Source organism: Ictalurus furcatus, chromosome 14 (assembly GCF_023375685.1).
Source record: "Ictalurus furcatus strain D&B chromosome 14, Billie_1.0, whole genome shotgun sequence".
NCBI lineage: Eukaryota > Metazoa > Chordata > Actinopteri > Siluriformes > Ictaluridae > Ictalurus > Ictalurus furcatus.
In genome coordinates, this window is record NC_071268.1 from 15,547,426 (window position 1) to 15,567,488 (window position 20,063).

A 20,063-nucleotide genomic window follows, 5' to 3' on the forward strand; every position below is an offset into this window, starting at 1 on the left:
TTATGGTAATGCTTTATCAATTTTTGATACTCTTAAATGTATCTATAGACTGTAATAAAGCAGTCAAATATTTAGTCAACAGAGTATATAATTTCTATTAGAAGTCTATTGATTATCTACTAAAAGTCAATAAAGTGCACTAACCCTTGGTACATATAGATATATAGATTTTCTCGTAAACATCAACAACCATCTAACCTGGACCATTCAAATAAAGTGAAAGAAAAAATGTTGATTCATTAACCCATATAGTGTGTATAGAATATATGCAACACACCAACAACCATAAACTGTTTGTGACAGTTTTGTTTTAAACATATTGTTTAAATATGTTAATTACTGGCATAATGTTTGAAATTAGTTGGTAGGCTGATTGCCCACGTCTTGCTCTTGCTTTATGATCACAGAAATAGGTTCTATAGAGTTTTATGGAAGGAATAAGACTGAAAAGAAGAAAAGGAACAGATTTTCACTTTGTGAAGACAATCTTTTCACAAGTTGACACAAGTCACAGCTTTTTCATCCAGCATTAGCAGGTCATGTTGTTGACTGATTTGTTGAAGAAAAAAGGGTTCTGAAATGAAATCGAGGGGTAAAAAGGTAAAAAGATCTCCCTATTTCTCTAGCTTTCTCAATCTTTTTTTCTCACTTGGTCTCTCACATTGCCACTTCTCATTTATTCACAATGCTATAAAATATTAACTTGTCACATATGGAGTTCTGGTAAATTACATACGCCACAAAAGGCAGGGTAAAACTGTCATTACCTCAACCGCGCCATTTCCTCTGCCGCTGCTCTGATCTCTCTTTGATGAAAGTGAGCCCCTTACTTATTCACAAAGCTCCAAATCAGGGAACATCTGAAATGAAAATTTGTGGGGCACAGTGTAAGCATAACAACTGAAATTTCTAGCCTTTTATATCCACTATTATCAAACCTCCATTGATGAAGCTGTCTGAAGCTTCCGGTCAAATGGACATCTAGCTTGTGAGCTGCATGGGAGAAATGTACAATTTGTACAGAGTTAGAATCCATATTACTCAAGGTTTAATAATAGACTGCACTTGCTTAACACAGCCTATACAAGAATATGTGGAATTGCAAACAGCTTCTTGATTGCAAATGTCTGATCAGTATACAAACAATAGGCATGCTGTTCAGATACTGTAATGTTTCTTTTATAATGTTTCATTTATAATGTTTCTTTCAGCAGTAGCTGTATTGTTTTTTCTAGTCGTTTGCTGGGAGCTTGTTACGGCGATTAAATTATACTGTTCCTTTCTTTTTCCTTAATAAGACAACAATTACAGTCCATCCACGTCGGATCGATCTAAAAAATTATATTAACTAATTTTCCACTAAAGTATGTTAAACACTCAATATGGCAGACGTTCAGCTTGCTCAGTGTGTTCAGCTTGCTCAGTGCAGATGTTTAGTCTTTCTTTCTCTGTCATTGGTAATAGCTTTATTTGTGCGAAGTGTTTATTTGTTAGCTCTCTGATGGAGAAGATTGTTGCATTACAGGTGTGCATTCAGACTTATCCAGGGTTAGTGAGAGTGAGAGTAGTGTAGTTTCTGTAGCGGAAAGTCTGGATGCTTCAGGCGGAGATAGCAATCCCCCAACTCCGGCATTAGAGCCCTCACAGCGGGGTGAATGGGTGACAACTCTGTGGCACAATCACAAAGCCAAAGCTAACGCTAAGGCTCCCCATAGGAGTACCACTCCTCTCAGCTTCACGTGTCCAACAGGATTGCTCTCCTCAGTGGAGCACCTGCTGAGAAACCTGAAAGAGCTCTGGTTATAGGAGATTCGATCTTAAAGCACATGAAATTCGCTAGGCCTTTAGGGGCTCCAGCAGCTTTAGTTAGGTGTATACCAGGAGCCAGGGTGCTGAAAATAGCAGGTAATCTAAGGTCTTAGGCAAGCATAGGTTTTCAAAGACAGTTGAAATTCATGTAGGAGCTATTCATAAATTCATGTAGGAGCTAATGATATACAGCTTTGATAGTCAGAGGTTACTAAGAGTAAAGTTGTAGAGGTGTGTAAATTAGCAAAGGCAATGTTCGATGCAGTAGTATACTCTGGCCCCATCCTAATGCAGCATGGCAATGTAGCTCACAGCAGGTTATGGTCACTGAACTACTGGATGTCCAGGTGGTGCCCCGAAAACAATGTGGGCTTTAAAGATAATTGGCGGGACGATATCCATCCCACTCAGGAAGGTGCTGCTCTCATTTCTTGCAGCATAGCACATAGTCTCAGAAAAGGCCTAGGTAATCGTTGACAATCCATAGCCAAGGCCAGGGAGCAGACAAGCATCCTAAACTGACCGTCTGCTAGCTACACTGAGTCGTCACCTAGGTTACACAATATCGAGACTGTGATTGTTCCCCAAGATAAACAAAAATGTAGAAATTTTCAGAAAGTTTGTATTAGTAACCTAATTAACATGAAATTAGATCATACTGAATGCACAGCCAGTACCATTGATCTGAAGCTAGGACTGTTAAACATTAGATCTCTTACGTCTAAAGCAATTATTGTTAATGAAACCATTACTGAACAGGAGTTTAATATAATGTTTTAGTGTTTAACAGAAATATCGATTAAACCAAATGAGTACATAGCACTAAATGAAGCCAGTCCTCCTGGGTACAGTTATGTACATCAGCCCCGTCTAACTAGCGGAGGAGGAGGTGCCGCACTCATTTATAATGATAATCTAGGGGTCAAACAAATACCTAGTCATAAATTCAACTCTTTTGAAGTTCTTTATACAAGTGTAGCCACAAAAAAATCGTCTAGAATCTAGACGATTCTGCTAGTTATTATTTACAGAACCCCAGGGCTATATTCTGAATTCCTTGTTGAATTTGTAGATTTCATCTCGAACTTGGTTGTTTCTCTAATCAAAGCATAAATTGTTGGTGACTTTAATATTCATTTTGATAATCCAGAAGATCCTCTGAGAAGATGTAGCTTGTAGCTTTTCACTTATTCGGCCAAACACCGAAAGTGCTTTTTTTGCTATTTTCGGCCCAATAATCTCGGTTGCCGAACATTCGGTGCATCCCTAATTTCTTCATAATCATTGAACAACAAACTGGTAATATATAGGCCTAACATATATATATATATATATATATATATATATATATATATATATATATATATATATATATATATATATATATATATATATATATATATATATATATGATAACTCATATTAACATTAACTGGATATGAAATATACTACTCTACAAATATTTTTCTGTGCAAAATGGGGGGGGGGGGGGGGATGCAAGCAAAAGAAAACCAATCATAAACTTTTTCCTCAAAATTTAAACAGAACCACTATGCATTCAAGCATATTTATTCTCACAACGTGGTCATTTAGGAATACACAAGAATTGGCTTTTATTTTGCTTTCTGATGCAGAAAGGTTGTAGGTAATGAAACAAAAAATGGAACATAACAGACAAACACTACTTACATAGGAACTTTGAGTGCAGCACAGATAGTTCTCACCGCCCCCTCTAATTGATTTTTAAGGATTCTCTGCACCGTGCAGTTCGTCCGTCGATTTCAACGAAGACCGAAGTTTCCATTTCCGCCTCCAGTATGGAGAACACAAACTGGGACTTGACTTGCACGTGAATTGGATTATAGTGAGGAAGACTTGTGCAGCATCAGGCCCCCGGTGACCACCATGATCCAGTGGCAAGACTGAGTCAAGACGACTGAAGATGGCCCCCGGGCGCAGTAACTCATACACCCATTCATACACCCACTCATACACCCATTCATACACTACGGACACTTTGGAAATGCCAATCCGCCTACCATGTATGTCTTTGGACTGGGGGGGGGGACCGGAGTACCCGGAGGAAACCCCCGCAGCATGGGGAGAACATGCAAACTCCACACACACAGGGCCACGGTGGGAATCGAACCCCCAACCCTGGAGGTGTGAAGAGAACGTGCTAACCACTAAGCCACCGTGCACCCCTGATATGCACCACAGCCAAATAAAAGGAGTTACATGTTGTTGCATTAGGCTGTACCAGCTGAAACTTACAGTGCTCTTCAACAACCTCTGTAGCAGTAGTGGATCTTGCAGTCTTATTCTAGAGAGCCTGACACTTAGAGAAGGCTGACCTTGACAGCTTCTTTTAGGCCTCTGCTCTATTTGCATTATTGGCATCCACCGTAGAAAACAAATTAAGCAAATGGCAAGCTCACCGATGATGCTTTGGCAATTGGTACTGAAGGCCATCATCTTCAGCCATAATGGCTTCAACATCGATGAATTCCACTTCCATCTGATCATCAGGACTATCATTATCTTCTTGAGTCATTCCTTCCCCAGTTATCTTTTCAGCAGTAACATTGTTGTTTTCCTCTGGCCCAAACACATGAAAAGCTTTAATGAAATTGGAACCATTGTTTGTTGTGGTTCTGACTATTTTCTCACTAATTTCATACTCTGTGTGTATGTCATGTGTTGCATATACCAAGACATCTAACATATGTGAGCCCTTTAACTGCTTGAATGCAAGAGCAACAGAATGCCTTTCAAAACTGCAAGGATCCAGACAATGTCCAACAATCGGTTGTTGTGGCAATGTATGCAGCCTTCTTCATTGCTTATTTCACCTGCTCCTTCATTGTTATTGTGGTTGAATCAATCGTGCACCACCCAGTAGTTCGAGACACGACCACACACTTTTGCTATAAGTCCAGGACTAATCTTTGGAATGATATCTGTTAAACAAGGGAGAAGGGCTGGAATCTCTGAACTATGAAGTGGAGTATAGCATTGCAGGCAGCTGTAGTTAGTTTACTATATTTCTTCAATTGAAATCCATGCTTAATCTATAAAAGACAGTGTATAATTTCAGTTAAAAAGGCCCCAAATCAACTCAGACTGGCATTAAAAAGCACATGCAAATATATAGATATTACAGGTCATCAATAATCTATAAGACTTATATGTAGCTGCAAATAACATGCAACTAGAGTTGCACTATTCTAGATAAACTGAGAATCACAATGTTTTTGTTTCAAATAAACATCATGATTCTCCTATGAAGCTCATTTACATTTGAATTCATGCTTTTGCACAAAGTAACGTCATTGTCGAACCTTGCCTATGCGTTAGCAGTGAATCCACAAGGCTATGCCAACTTGGTGGTAAAATCCATAAAAAAATATTTGACTAACCATACCTCATACTGAAGCTTTTGCCCTAAAGCACAGATAATTTCGAGCTTTCACAAGAAATTAAAAGTTTAAATACCTCAATATGCTTCCGCAGTTTGGACAGTGATTTTTGAAGGTGTGATATGGATTGTTTTAGGCAAACAAGGCAAACATTTAAAACAAAATTAACCTTTAACATTTTCAGAAAACTGGAACATATTTTCTAAGTATGGCCATGGGTGAGCTGAGGAAGTGCCGTCTTCCATTTTGCCAACTGATCAGTGTTCAAAAAATGCTGGGAAATCATTGAACTTCACTACACATGACACTATGAGAGTGTTTATTGATAGGCTGTCTGTCACCTGCAAAAAACCATTCGTTCTTTTAGAGAAGAAAAAAAAATCATCCACTGATTGTCAAAGCTGCTACATAGTAGCAACTTTCTAGATCTAGACCTTTCTAGATTTCTAGACCTTGATAGAAATATAGTGGAGTGAAAAGTACGATATTTGTCTTTCAAATGTAGTGAAGTCAAAGTCACAAGTTTCCAGAAAAAAATAATACTCAAGTAAAGTAAAGATACTCAAAAAGTATACTTAAGTACAGTACTCAAGTGAATGTATTTAGTTACTGTACATCTCTGTTTTTGGGAACGTAGCTGGTTTGGTTATAATAATAATTAAAAAAAAGTGCACCATTAAGTAAATTAAGGAGGCAATCCACAAAACTTCACAACTACTTGACCAGGTAAGGAGGGAATTAGTTAGAGAAGCAGTCAATAAGCCTAGGATAACTCTGAAAGAGCTGGAAAGATACGCAGCTTAAATGGAAGAAACCTCACACTCCACAAAGCTGGACTTTATAGAAAAGTGGCCAGCGTGCTTGGAGTTTGTCAAAAAGCATGGAGGGAATATGATGGTGATCCTGACCAATATGTGGGAAAAGGTCTTTTGGTTTGATCGTCCATTTCAGTTCCTGGCTATGACACTACAAAATGTGGAAAGGTTCAAGAGGGGTGAATACTCTTGCACTGTACTGTATATCCTGAATCATCTGTATATTTTACTAGTCATAAGTTCTCTGTTCTTATTAGTTACAATTCAGGACTTGGATAGCTAGAAGTTGGGTGAAATATCATATTCATCAGTCCATCCAGGATTTTGTGATCACAGAAATTAAAGCAAAATCAAGCAAACTCTGCAATATTCAGAGGAGTTTGCAATTTTTAAAAATCACTGCAGATTTTCCACAGATTTGGGCCAAGACGCATCATTTGATGTCATCACATCATGCACTCTGCCAACCCCCTCTTTGATTCATATGCATCGAACATGAGTACAGCTAAGATGTTTCATTGACTAACAAACATCTTTGTGAAAGACCATGCAAAACAATTTAGTGGAATTGCAATTTCGCCAATTTGCAAATTCAAGTAGTTTTTCGCAAATTTGTAAAAAAGCCACAGTAAAAACAAGCATTTTGGCCTCAGCAATCACAAACACACACACACACACACACACAAAAAGCAAAATCCTGTACGGACTGATTTATATTGAATTATTATAAGGTCGTATTATAAGGCTGCACTTGAAGTCGAAAATACCATTTTAGAGTTATGTCTGTGCTAAGAGGGTTCCAGAAATGTGAAGCATGACATGTGATGCTGACTTTGAAAGTCATACATTTTACTGCACCCTGGCCCTACAGTGGGGGAAATAAGTATTGAAGGAGTCAACATTTTTTTTCAGTAAATATATTTCCAGTAAGGTTATTCACATGAAATTTTCACCAGACTTTCATATTAACTCAAGAAATCCACACATATAAAGAAATCCAAACATTAAAATCCATAAATAAAGTTATGTGTAATAAAGTTGAATGACACAGGAAAAAAGTATTGAACACGCTAACTGAAATCTATTCAATACTTAGTGGAGAAGCCTTTGTTTGTAATGACAGCTTCGAGACGCTTCCTGTATGAAGAAATTAATTGGCCGCAATATTCAGGTGTGATTTTGGCCCATTCTTCTAAACATATTGTCTTTAAATTTGGTTCAATTGGATTCGAGTCAGGTGATTGACTGGGCCATTCTAACATGTTGATTTTTTTCTCTGAAACCAATTGAGAGTTTCTTTTGCTGTATGCTTTGGATCGTTATCCTGCTGGAAGGTCCACCCAAGTCCCATCTTCATCATCCTTGTGGACAGCAGCAGATTCTTCTTAAGAATCTCCCAGTAAAGGGCTCCATTCATCATTCCTTCAATTATATGAAATCTGCCAGTACCATGTGATGGAAAACAGCCCCACACCATGATGCTTCCACCTCCAAAATTCACTGTTGGTATAGTGTTTTAAGGGTGATGTGTAGTGCCATGTTGTGTAATATGACATGATGTGTAGTATAAATTTTGCTCTTGTCTGACCAGAATACACTCTCCCAGTATTTCATAGGCTTGTCCAAATAAGTTGTAGCAAACTTTAAACGAGCTTTGACATGGCTTTTCTTTAGTAATGGAGTCTTGTGGGGTGAGCGTGCATAGAGGCCAAGGTGCATTCCTATAGTTTTCTCTGTGATGATGGCACCTGCTGCCTCCAAGTGTTTCTGGAGCACTTTCCGAGAGGTCCTTGGCTCTTGGGCTACTCTTCTGACTATTCTTCTGACTCCCTGGTATGAAATCTTGTAAGGAGCTCCTGTACGTGGCTGGTTGATGATGGAGGGATGTTGCTTCCACTTGTGGATAATGGCCCTAATTGTGCTTACTGGAAGATTCAGAACTTTTGAAATACATGTATATCCGATTCCATCAATATGTTTCGCAACAATAAGGTTGTGAAGGTCTTGGGAGAGCTCTTTGCTTTTACCCATCATGAGATTTTTTTGTGTGACACTTTGGTACACATGGAAGCATTTTTATAGACCATCAATTTACTTACCCAGCTGATATCAATTTGCACAGATAGGGGGTATAATTATTTACTGATTTCAATTGGTTCGTTGCCTTACCTTGCCTTGGAGAACTGCTTTTTCTTAGCGTGTTCAATATTTTTTTCCTGTGTCATTCCACCTTATTACACATAGCTTTATTTATGGACTTTATTGTTTGGAATTCTTTATATTTGTGCATTTCTTGAGTTAATACTGATGCCTGGTGAAAATTTCATGTGAATAGCCTCATTGGAAATATATTTACAGAATTTTTTTTTTGACACGTTCAATACTTATTTCCCCCACTGTATCAAAGTTCTCAACAGTGTACAGCCTCAAACCATCCTGTAATTCAGGAAAACAAAGCAAGGCAAAATGGGATATGTTTGGATGTCACAGAAAAATGTATGGCTTTATATTACTGTCTTTGCTTGACAGTCTCTTGGGTTCTCATGGTTGTTTCAAAACCTCTTAATGTGAAGAGGGCCAGAGAGAAAGACAATGAGAAGGAGTGTAGTAAACATTAAGACTGGTGCACTGTGTGTGTGTGTGTGTGTGTGTGTGTGTGTGTGTGCATGTGTTTGTGTGTTTGTGTGTGTGTGTGTTTGACTGGAAGAGAGAAGCTTTGGGACGCCATGCAGATGGCACATGGTGACCGCAGAGAGAGGATGAAAGAACAAGATTATGGATAGCTTCAGAGATCCTGCTGGGTGCTGGGAGGTCTCACTCCTACTCTTTCTCTTGCCTTGCTCTCTCTATTTCTGTCTCTCTTTCACTCTGACTACCTCCTCTTCCCCAGCAAATGTTGCAGTGGGTAAAGAAAAAGGCCCCAGTTCCCATTTCTCAAGCTAATTTGCTGGCATTCTACACCTCATTTGGGTCCGAGCAAACAGCACACCAACACAAACTCTCAGCTTCCTCTGACCCACTTTGTGCAGCAGTGGCCCAGCACTGTTTGGCCAGATATGCCAGCAGAACAAACACATTTTGGACTTCACCAATGTTTGACACGATACTCTCCACTGGCCAAAAAAGCCATCAAGATGTAAGCGCTATCTGTCATGCACACATTTGCTCCCATCAGTGCATAAAAAAAATGTCCCAACTGGGTCGCCTTGTTATCCCGACCTTATATGCTGTGTATCTGGATATTTCACACAGAATAAGTGGTGCATTGCACAGCCAAGCATAACCAAAACCAAATCTTTCAACCCTGCTCTCTCTCTCTCTCTCTCTCTCTCTCTCTCTCTCTGCATCAATCTCCTGATTTTTTTATTCTCTCTTTCTCTCCTTTTTGTGTCATGTTTTTCTGTCAGTGGGCCTTGCCATGCTGTTATTTTCCCAAACAGAGACAATATTTCTTTTGCATCTTCTCTGCTCTTCCCCAGCTACACAACACATGCCCTCGAGCCTCTGTTGCACTTCATAGTCTGACTGAAGGGGATTCTCAGTGATAGCAAAGATGAAATGATTTTCTGTCTTCCCTCTCTGCTCCTCTTTTCCCTTTCCTGATGGGCTCTCCTGCTGCTCTATGGACATGGATGGACATGGTTGGACTGTGGAGCGTCACATATGTATTAACATTTTAGAATTGTTGTATTTAATTATTCTTTCTGTTTGCTGGTTTATGTTATTGGGCATACTGTAAATGATTTAGGAGCTACATTTTAACTACAGCATATATTAAATATACATTAAAAAAAAATATTCTTTTAAGCAGACACTGATTATTAGCATGTTACAGTGCCATGGGCAAAAGTCAACTGCAGCTTGACTTGGAACAACTGGGGCTTTTTTCTACCATCCCTGTAGTTTTAATGAACAAGATCAGTATTGAACATCCTCTGTACATATGAACTTGTCATTACAAGGATAGCCAAAGAGGAAGAAGTATTGAAAAAAATAATTAATGCACAATGTTTTTGACCCTCCATTCTGTGCTTAGCAACAGTTTCTACCAGCTATTACATCAGTCAAGATTTCAGCAGCTTAGTGTGCATGTTGATGTTTCCCTTAAATATTTAAACTTTGAAGCTCCAGATGTGATCTAAAAACACAGTGGACCAATTTGACACCCCACACCTGGCTGTATATTTCTACCCATTTCCAAATCCAAACCAAAGATTTATAGAAAAAAAAAAAAGGCTATGGATTTCTCTTACACACACACACACACACACACACACATATATATATATATATATATATATATATATATATATATATATATATAATTGCATGACTCATGTAAACTCGTGGCAGTTATAATTTGAGGCTTATCCGAGATTCACATTACCGAGTTTCCTCATACTAAAATTACACAAACTGAGTAGGATACAAGCATTTTTTCCGAACTAATTGATTGGAACTGATTTTCATGAACATCACATTTCTTGTGTAAATGCTCCTGTGAACAACTTATGAATAAAATCATTTGTATTCAGTTTGATAAATGAAGCCCAATATTAATACTAAAACAACATAAAGTATAACACTTCTAGTGCCTTCATTTTTCAGAACCTTGACCTATATAGGAAGAGTAAACTAGGGTTGGGACTGGTCAGCTATGATCTTTATAAGTGTGAAACCTCTTTTTGGCTACATTTTCAGTCCAGATTTTCAGCAGGTATGAGAGGCGATTCAGTGTGAGGTTTAACATCTGTGTGTGCAAGGAACAGCAGGTGGTTCAGGCAGAGTGCAGGTTATTCAAAGTCCCAGCACGAAGGCTGTTACACAGTAGGATCTATTGCATCCTCATTATCACGCATGTACACACAGGTGCAATGCGACTTTATTTCACGGCACATGCACACACTGAAGCAAAATAACACAAGCAGCTGAGGATGAAATATCTAGATGAGAATTTATGGGGTGATATGCAATCACATCCCCAATTACAGTTTCATTTCTATGACTCACTCCCTCATCATTCCATCGTGCTTGTAAATTTCTGACACCAGACCATGAGTGAAGTACACACACCTTCAAAATGTCTGCTCTCAAATGAGCCCAGACTGCTGTGGGAGTATTGTTTTTATTTTTATTTTCAGACACACACACACACACACACACACACACACACACACACACACACATCCCTAGTTAGCTCTTCTCATTATTCTTTGGTGTGGACACATTAAAAATTCATCCATATGGATGGAGCGCAAAGCTGAGCTGCGACCGCAGCAAACACTGCTGAATTATGGAGGCCACTGAAGGGTAGATTCTGGAATCTCCTGCCTTGTCTATATATCAGTATGTATCAGTATATCAGTATGGTTTAAGTTTCCTTAAAAATCCAACCTTGAAGGAGCTATGTATCTCTCTGTGTGTGTGTGTGTGTGTGTGTGTGTGTGTGTGTGTGTGTGTGTGTGTGCACGCACTCTGTTGTCAGTTCTTTGATCTGATTCTGAATCAGAGTTCTCCTGCCACTCCCTCCCCATAATGCTGCCTTTCTATCTCATGCTTCATGTGTGTATGCATATATTTAGTCCTGTGTGGGGACCAAATGTTCACCTGATAACAATCTCAGAGAAAAACATTTTCACAAAGTCTTTTTTTAATAGTTAAGGGTTTTAGCTGGTTCCTCTCACTTGGCACTGTCACCTCTAGTCCATGTATTAGTGATCTGAATTTACATCCACATTTCTATAAAGCTGCTTTGTGACAATGTCTGCTGTTAAAAGCACTATACAAATAAAATTAGAATGAATAGCTCTCTAAAGTGCTTCTATTTGGAACACTTTCATAAAATATCGAAGGTTTATAGAGGGTGTAATGATACAGCGTATTGTATCATTCAATACAATGCTCAAGTTACTTCTGTGTATTGAACAGTACATTCAACAGATTGCAATAAAATAGACTAGTCATCATAAAAAACAATTAAATTAGGTGAGCTGTAATAGACATTTAAACTTATTCAATCCAAAACCTTGAAGCAATGACATGGTCAAAAACAGGCACAAGGTCAAGCGATCTGGATCAGGATTTTGTTTTAATTGGAAATAAACAGACAATGTTAAAATGTTGAAAATTCTATAACAAAAAAAAAAAAAGTATTTGTGACTTTTCAATATTCAATATGTAGTATTTAAATTTTAGCAAATCTGTAATATTGACCATGTTAACTCCTTTGTACAAAAGGTTCAGAGTCTTATGCCTTCCACTGAAGCATGTGTTGAGATGACACAACAACTGATATGCCCTAACATGGATCATCAGGTTTTACACAAACTTGTGATGTACTGTATGTGTCAGCTTGAGTACATACTGTCATTAAATCATAAAGGAGGGGAAAAAACAAATACTAAAAAAATTATTAAATTTGTGTAAATATTTTTAAGATTCTACTTTTCACAGCTTGTGGCTGATATTAGTTTAAAAGAAAACTTTTGTGTTAAAGTGAAAGAGAATAAACAGAAGCCAAACAGAATTTTCACTAGTGCTCTCAGACTTTTGGACCAAATTTGAATTTTATTATTATTATTACAGTATCTCACAAAAATGAGTACACCCCTCACATTTTTGTAAATATTTGATTATATCTTTTCATGTGACAACACTGAAGAAATGACACTTTGCTACAATGTAAAGTAGTGAATGTACAGCTTGTGTAACAGTGTAAATTTGCTGTCCCCTCAAAATAACTCAACACACAGCCATTAATGTCTAAACCGCTGGCAACAAAAGTGAGTACACCACTAAGTGAAAATGTCCAAATTAGGCCCAATTATCCATTTTCCCTCCTCGGTGTCATGTGACTTGTTAGTGTTACAAGGTCTCAGGTGTGAATGGGGAGCAGGTGTGTTAAATTTGGTGTCATCACTCCCTCATACTGGTCATTGGAAGTTCAACATGGCACATCTTGGCAAAGAACTCTCTGAGGATCTGAAAAAAAGAATTGTTGCTCTACATAAAGATGGCCTAGGCTATAAGAAGATTGCCAAGACCCTGACAATGAGCTACAGCACGGTGACCAAGACCATACAGCGGTTTAACAGGACAGGTTCCACTCAGAACAGGCCTCGCCATGGTCGACCAAAGAAGTTGAGTGCACGTGCTCAGTGTCATATCCAGAGGTTGTCTTTGGGGAATAGATGTATGAGTGCTGCCAGCATTGCTGCAGAGGTTGAAGGGGTGGGGGGTCAGCCTGTCAGTGCTCAGACAATACACCGCACACTGCATCGAATTAGTCTGCATGGCTGTCATCCCAGAAGGAAGCCTCTTCTAAAGATGATGCACAAGAAAGCCCACAAACAGTTTGCTGAAGACAAGCAGAATAAGGACATGGATTACTGGAACCATGTCCTGTGGTCTGATGAGACCAAGATAAACTTATTTGGTTCAGATGGTGTCAAGCATGTGTGGCAGCAACCAGGTGAGGAGTACAAAGACAAGTGTGTCTTGCCTACAGTCAAGCATGGTGGTGGGAGTGTCATGGTCTGGGACTGCATGAGTGCTGCCGGCACTGGGGAGCTACAGTTCATTGAGGGAACCATGAATGCCAACATGTACTGTGACATACTGAAGCACAGCATGATCCCCTCCCTTCGGAGACAGGGCCGCAGGGCAGTATTCCAGCATGATAACGACCCCAAACACACCTCCAAGATGACCACTGCCTTGCTAAAGAAACTGAGGCTGAAGGTGATGAACTAAACCCTATTGAGCATCTGTGGGGCATCCTCAAATGGAAGGTGGAGGAGCACAAGGTCTCTAACATCCACCAGCTCCGTGATGTCATCATGGAGGAGTGGAAGAGGACTCCAGTTTCAACCTGTGAAGCTCTGGTGAACTCCATGCCCAAGAAGGTTAAGGCAGTGCTGGAAAATAATGGTGGCCACACAAAAGGTTGACACTTTGGGCCCAAATTGGACATTTTCACTTAGGGGTGTACTCACTTTTGTTGCCAGCGGTTTAGACATTAATGGCTGTGTGTTGAGTTATTTTGAGGGGACAGCAAATTTACACTGTTACACAAGCTGTACACTCACTACTTTACATTGTAGCAAAGTGTCATTTCTTCAGTGTTGTCACATTAAAAGATATAATCACATATTTACAAAAATGTGAGGGGTGTACTCACTTTTGTGAGATACTGTATATACATATATATATATATATATATATATATATATATATATATATATATATATATACATACACACACACACACACACACACACACACACAAATAAATAAATAACATGTATGTAGGCTTTCAAGTAGAACCCTCTTCAGCGAGCTAGATCAAGCACCATCTAAGAACCCTTCAATGTTTTGTCTTAGGCATAACATTAGTTAGTTAGCTACAATAAACCTAATTAATACAAGTTAATTAAAAAACCCCACAAAGATTGCACGTGTGTATTTGTGTGTGTTCAACACTTTTAGAGTGTGTCAGACAGGAAAAAAAGTCTTCCCACATTTTTAGTGTGCAGGTTTAATGCTTGTGAAGAGAAATGTGCCACTGGAAAATAGTCCTCATTTGTCAGGCATTAATAATGCATTGGAGTTGTGTGGCATGCTCCTCTGTGTCACTACTTCTCCACTCTTTTGCTCTCTCCTCTTTTTTGGTCCTGTTCCTTTTCATCCAGCCTCTGTGGCCTCAATTGCCTTTACACTATGAATCTTTGCTGACTTACTTAGTATACAGGTGAGTAACAGCTTATAGGACCAAATTTCTTGTACAGTTTGCCTTTATCCTATTAGACAAAACAGATATTTTTAAAAAGCAAGAGACATTATAGGTGTTAGCAGAGACTTTTTCCAGACAAGCTTCAGAGATGTGTGTGTGTGTGTGTGTGTGTGTGTGCAACTGTCTTTGAAAATCAAGGAGTATATACTGTAACACAGTTGAGTGACCTATTTTGAGCAATCCTAAATTGTAAGATCTTTGCTTATTTTTGTTACTGTTGCCCTGTGTGTCCTTCTCTTAAATAATAGAATCCACTGGTCAAAGTCTAACCTCCTGCTTTAGGTTTCCTTAAAAAAAGGCTTAGTGTAGGTCTTGGTCCATGTATGTGAGTGTCACGGCAGTATTGTAAAGAAAATCCCATGCAAGGAAAAGGCACATTCTGAGGTCAAGCATTTCAGTTCTCTGAGACCAAAAAAGGATACTCTACACAGTAGGGGGGGGGGGGGGGTCAGGGGTTGTGGGGGGGGGAGTTCGGGTGATGTCTCTTTCTGTTTAAGAGAACTGAAATGCTTGACCTCAAACCACATCCGTGCCTTTTCATAGCATGGAATTGTCTATACAATACTGCTGTGTGTATCAACACATATAGTCACAGACACACACACACACACACACACACACACACACACACACACACACACACACACAAAGACTTACACAAAGCTTACAAAGCCTTCAAGAAACATCAACTAAGGGGGAAGGTATATGTGTTCCATTAAGAGTTTAGTATATTGACAATATATTGCTGCATTAATAGTGCTAGTTGTAATTAACCCTTATTATCTGCCAGCATGACTGGCACACTGTGTTTTTTTCACACTGAATTAGAAGTGAAGTTACCTAAAGCATGAAACATAGGCAGGGTGTGAATACTGTTGGAAGTGTCAACAGGTGACAGGCCAGGAAACAAAAATGTTTCATTTTATTTTTTAGCATTGACAGTTAATTGTGCACACAGTATAATTGTGCACAAAATACTAAATTAAGGTCATAAACCCCTAATGCATGCAAATGATGTAGTTGTACTTTTATAATGCTTTTAATTCATTATTTTTTGTTGTTGAGTTAATAAAATAATGTCAACTGTTAATTCAATATATTCTGCTGTAAAGCAAGAATCCAAGCTACAGTTATAGTTACTCACTTTAATTTAGGATAGTAATTTTGGAAATATAAGCAATGTCTCTGATTGAGGTCCTGTCTCTTTAGAATTCCTCAAAAATGATTTTACATGGTTTTTACAGTAATGACATGATTAATCACCAATAATAGCATTGTATTTATGCATTTAATATTGCACTCAAATCGTATTGTGACATGTTGTGGTTACAATACTTTGTTAGACAGTGGTGCTGAAAAAACTGACTTAAGTTCAAAGACAGGTTTGTGCATTACTAAAACATGCCTCTGTTCCCTTTCAAAGGGAACTCAACGTTGCGTGAGTTTCACGCTGTGGGAAGCACCCTCTTGCACGAGCGGTATCTGAAGTGTGTGCAAAATCATGCCTATTTATAGGCCTACCGTGGTTAGGTGACTTGGCATTTTGTGCCACAGCCGGCAGCCAGCCGCCTCAGATCCTGGGTGGCCTGTATGGATCTGGAGGGGGAATTGGAGAGAAGCACTGCTCTGTCTCTCGCTCTTTCTTCCAGATCTGACTCTCCGCTTCCGGATTTTGGAATTTCTCCTTCCAGTACGGAGAGTCAATACACCCACCCAATTTGACTCCAAGGAGCCAGAGGGGTGCCAGTGAGAAGGAGAGTGTTTCCTCACACCGCAGAAGTGCACTTCATGGTGTTTTGGCATTTTCCCGGAAGTGCACCATGAAGTGTCAAGTGACGTCGGATTATTCGGCCATCGTGGGGGATAAACAGTACTGCTATTTTGCTATGCTGAAAGTGGAGGAGGCACTTGCAAGCCACCTCTCTGCTCCATTGATGGCAGCAAAATCAGGGGGGCCAGCTTTGCCATCCAGGCCATGTAAGACCACTTCGCCGTTGGTTGGCAAAGCCTATGCGGCTTTCTATGCAGGTATACCAGGCCACTAAATTATGAAAGAGGCACAGAAGGTGCACAGTCGCAGCCTGCTAGTAGGCCTAATTTAAAATGATAATCAGTGCATAAAAGGCAGTCCTGAGGGGCCGCAGAGGGTGATATCAAAGTACGAGAGGTTGTTAGGACGGGTAGTCCCCAGTTTTACTGTAGGGCTTCCCTAGTAAATGCCATCCCAAGTTTTCAGTTTTCTCTGGTCAGCAAGTTGTCACAGGGCAATGAAAAGATATTTGCTTTTCAACAAAATGTGCATCCAACAGACTGGCTTCTCCAGTAAAGAACGGCTTTTCTAGGGCTTATATGGGATTCGAATATGATGATCTATCCCAAACACATGTAGGGCAATTCTATCAACAGTGAGCAAGGTAATGTTAGGTCTGGACATTTCCTCCAGTCTCTATGAGACTGTTGGGGCTTATGGCAGCAGCAGCTGTATTACCGTCATAACGTCATACCGTTGGGCCCGTTTCACAGAGACCATTCAGTGGTGGCTGAAAGTCGGGGTTTTCATCTGAGGACAAACCCCCTCTGAGAAATCAGTGTCTTACAGCGATGCCTACATGCTCTGAGAACTTGGAGGTGTCCCCTCTAGCCCTTATCGCAAGACGGTAATGTCGGACGTTTCCCTCGCGGTCTCTGAAGCGGCCCTCATCTAGTGTGGGCCATACTCCTAGAAATTCTTCTTCTCAGTTGAGAGGTAACCATGTGTTAGACAATACAGTGGTGGTCTCATATATCAACCACCAAGGAGGATTACGTTCATGACCCCTGTTCAGGCAGGCTCAATTAATTCTTCTCTGGCAGAGGGGAAGTTTTGTCAGTGAATGCAATGTACATTCCAGGCAACTGGAATGTGGTGGCAGACATCCTGTTGAGGCAGGGGCTGAGGCCTGAGGAATCACAAGTGGGTGAGTGCATATGGTGGAGGTTCGGCCGAGCAGAAGTGGGCATGTTCATGGAGACAACACACTGCCTGCTGTGGTTAGCCCTCACTCTGCCCGCACTAAAGGCTAGACGCCATGGTACACACATGGCAGAGGTCACGTTCTTACAGGAACATTTCTCAGCAAGGTTGGCTCCTTCTACATTAGGGTCTATGTGGCCGCCACTTTGACCAGCCATGCTCCTATAGATGGATCCTCTATGGCAAGCCATACTCTCATTATGATGGAGTGAGTATACTCATTCCCACAGCGTGAAGCTCACACAAAGAGAAAAGGAACATCTGGGTTACTCATGTAACTCTGCTCCATGAGAAGGGAATGAGACATTGCATAGCTTTGTCATACTGGGGTATGCCTTTAAATTGCATCTTCGCTTCAGACAAAGAGAAGCTGATGATGTAGTTTATAGGCACTGTTTTATAGTCATGCAATGCACATAATACCATGACACCTGACAAAAGCAGGTGATTTTACACAGACTTCAGGTACCGGTCGCGAACAAGGGCGCTTCCCACAGCATGAAGCTCACGGAACATTTCATTCCCTTCTCAGGGAACATGGTTACATGTGTAACCCAGACACTTTCTGCAAACTCCAGATGAGGTAGCACAAAGCTGCTTGTTACCTTAATGGTACCTGATAATAATAAAATCTTAATTTAACAGTAAATTCAATTTACCCATATATTACACTATGGGTAGGTTTAATATATGATCCATGCATTTAACATGATGTGGGCTGGCTAGCACTGATCATTTCTTTGATTGTCTATCAGTTAATTTGTTCATGTTGTAAAGAGAGCAATCTGAGAGAACAGAGAGTACCTAATGTAATTGAAGCAGATAAATAGCTGATGGGAAGGAGGATGCATGCATTATGCTAGTAATAAAAATAAAAAAAAATACCTCTCCTCTGCTTCATAAGAAATCATGGCTCTATGGACTGATAGTCTAAATTTACTGTAGGGTATGGCAGTGTGATAAATGGAGGAAGATGTCACTGCAGCGTCATACTGAAGGTCTTAAAGAATGCTGGAATCCTTTATGCTAATTTTATTGAAGGTCATTTCTGGGATGACACATGAAATGCAAGATAAAAACCTAATTTGGTGGATTGTGCAATTGAATATGTCCAATTAATTAACGTGTGCATGTCTACCCAAGGTCTAGAGGAGTGATTGTCGGACCTGGTCAGGTTGCATGACTTATTTGCTGTTGGCCATGATTCTATCTATGTCACTCTCTCAGTCTTGCTCTAAATCCGTCCATTCAAATGAAAACTAATCTCACTGAGCCACAAAGTGCATATTTTTCATTAGATTACTGGAGCCACTATGAGAGATGGGTGCCTAAGATAGCGCCACCACCAGGGCGATAGCATCATCCTCTGCAACAATAGGACCATCTCCATGCTAAACACATGGATCTGCTTCAATCAGGACTGGAGGGGAAGTTGATTAAATCGCACAGCTAAAGTGTGCGCCATGCACAAAACTGAAGCTGAAATGCAGTCTGAGCCAATATGTTCATGGAAACAGGACACTAAATATGTTAACACTCACATCTATATTCAGACTGAGGTCAGAGCACAGTTGTAGTGTACCAGCCCAAGGGCACTAGCTGCAAGCTGTTTTGGGACCCATGAGCCTTTCTGGATGGGTACTGGCCAGGAGCCTGACTCGAATCACAGTGCTGCTGCCCCAGTTAACACAGCTCAGTCAAATCATGTTATAAATATGATTCAGCTAGCAGTTGGACTAGATGGAATCACATAATTCATGCCAAGCCCATGACATCTGCACCATTACAGTATCTGATGAGCCCATTTGGTGTAAACACTTCAAGTCCAAACCCTATAACTTTGATAAGATGCTAGATAATTCTGCTTCTCAGGATGTAATAAAAGGGTTGCAGCATTTAGGGAGCCTACAGGGATACTCAGCTTTGCCCTTTAGCTGCTGCCTATTACACTAATAGCACAGCTTTCCCCAATTACATTTATATTCCTCTCCCTAACAAGCTAACCTTTCCAGATAGCCACTAATAATATTACCTTTCCTCTTTTTGGGCCTCAAGAGTGGCTTCAGAGAGCCAGAAGGCTGAAATGTGATAGTCACTGGAACTCTTTATATGGCTTTTGACAACACACACACACACACACACACACACACACACACACACACACACACACACACACCATTACCCAGCTCACAGTTTTAGGTTAACAAAATGTTTTC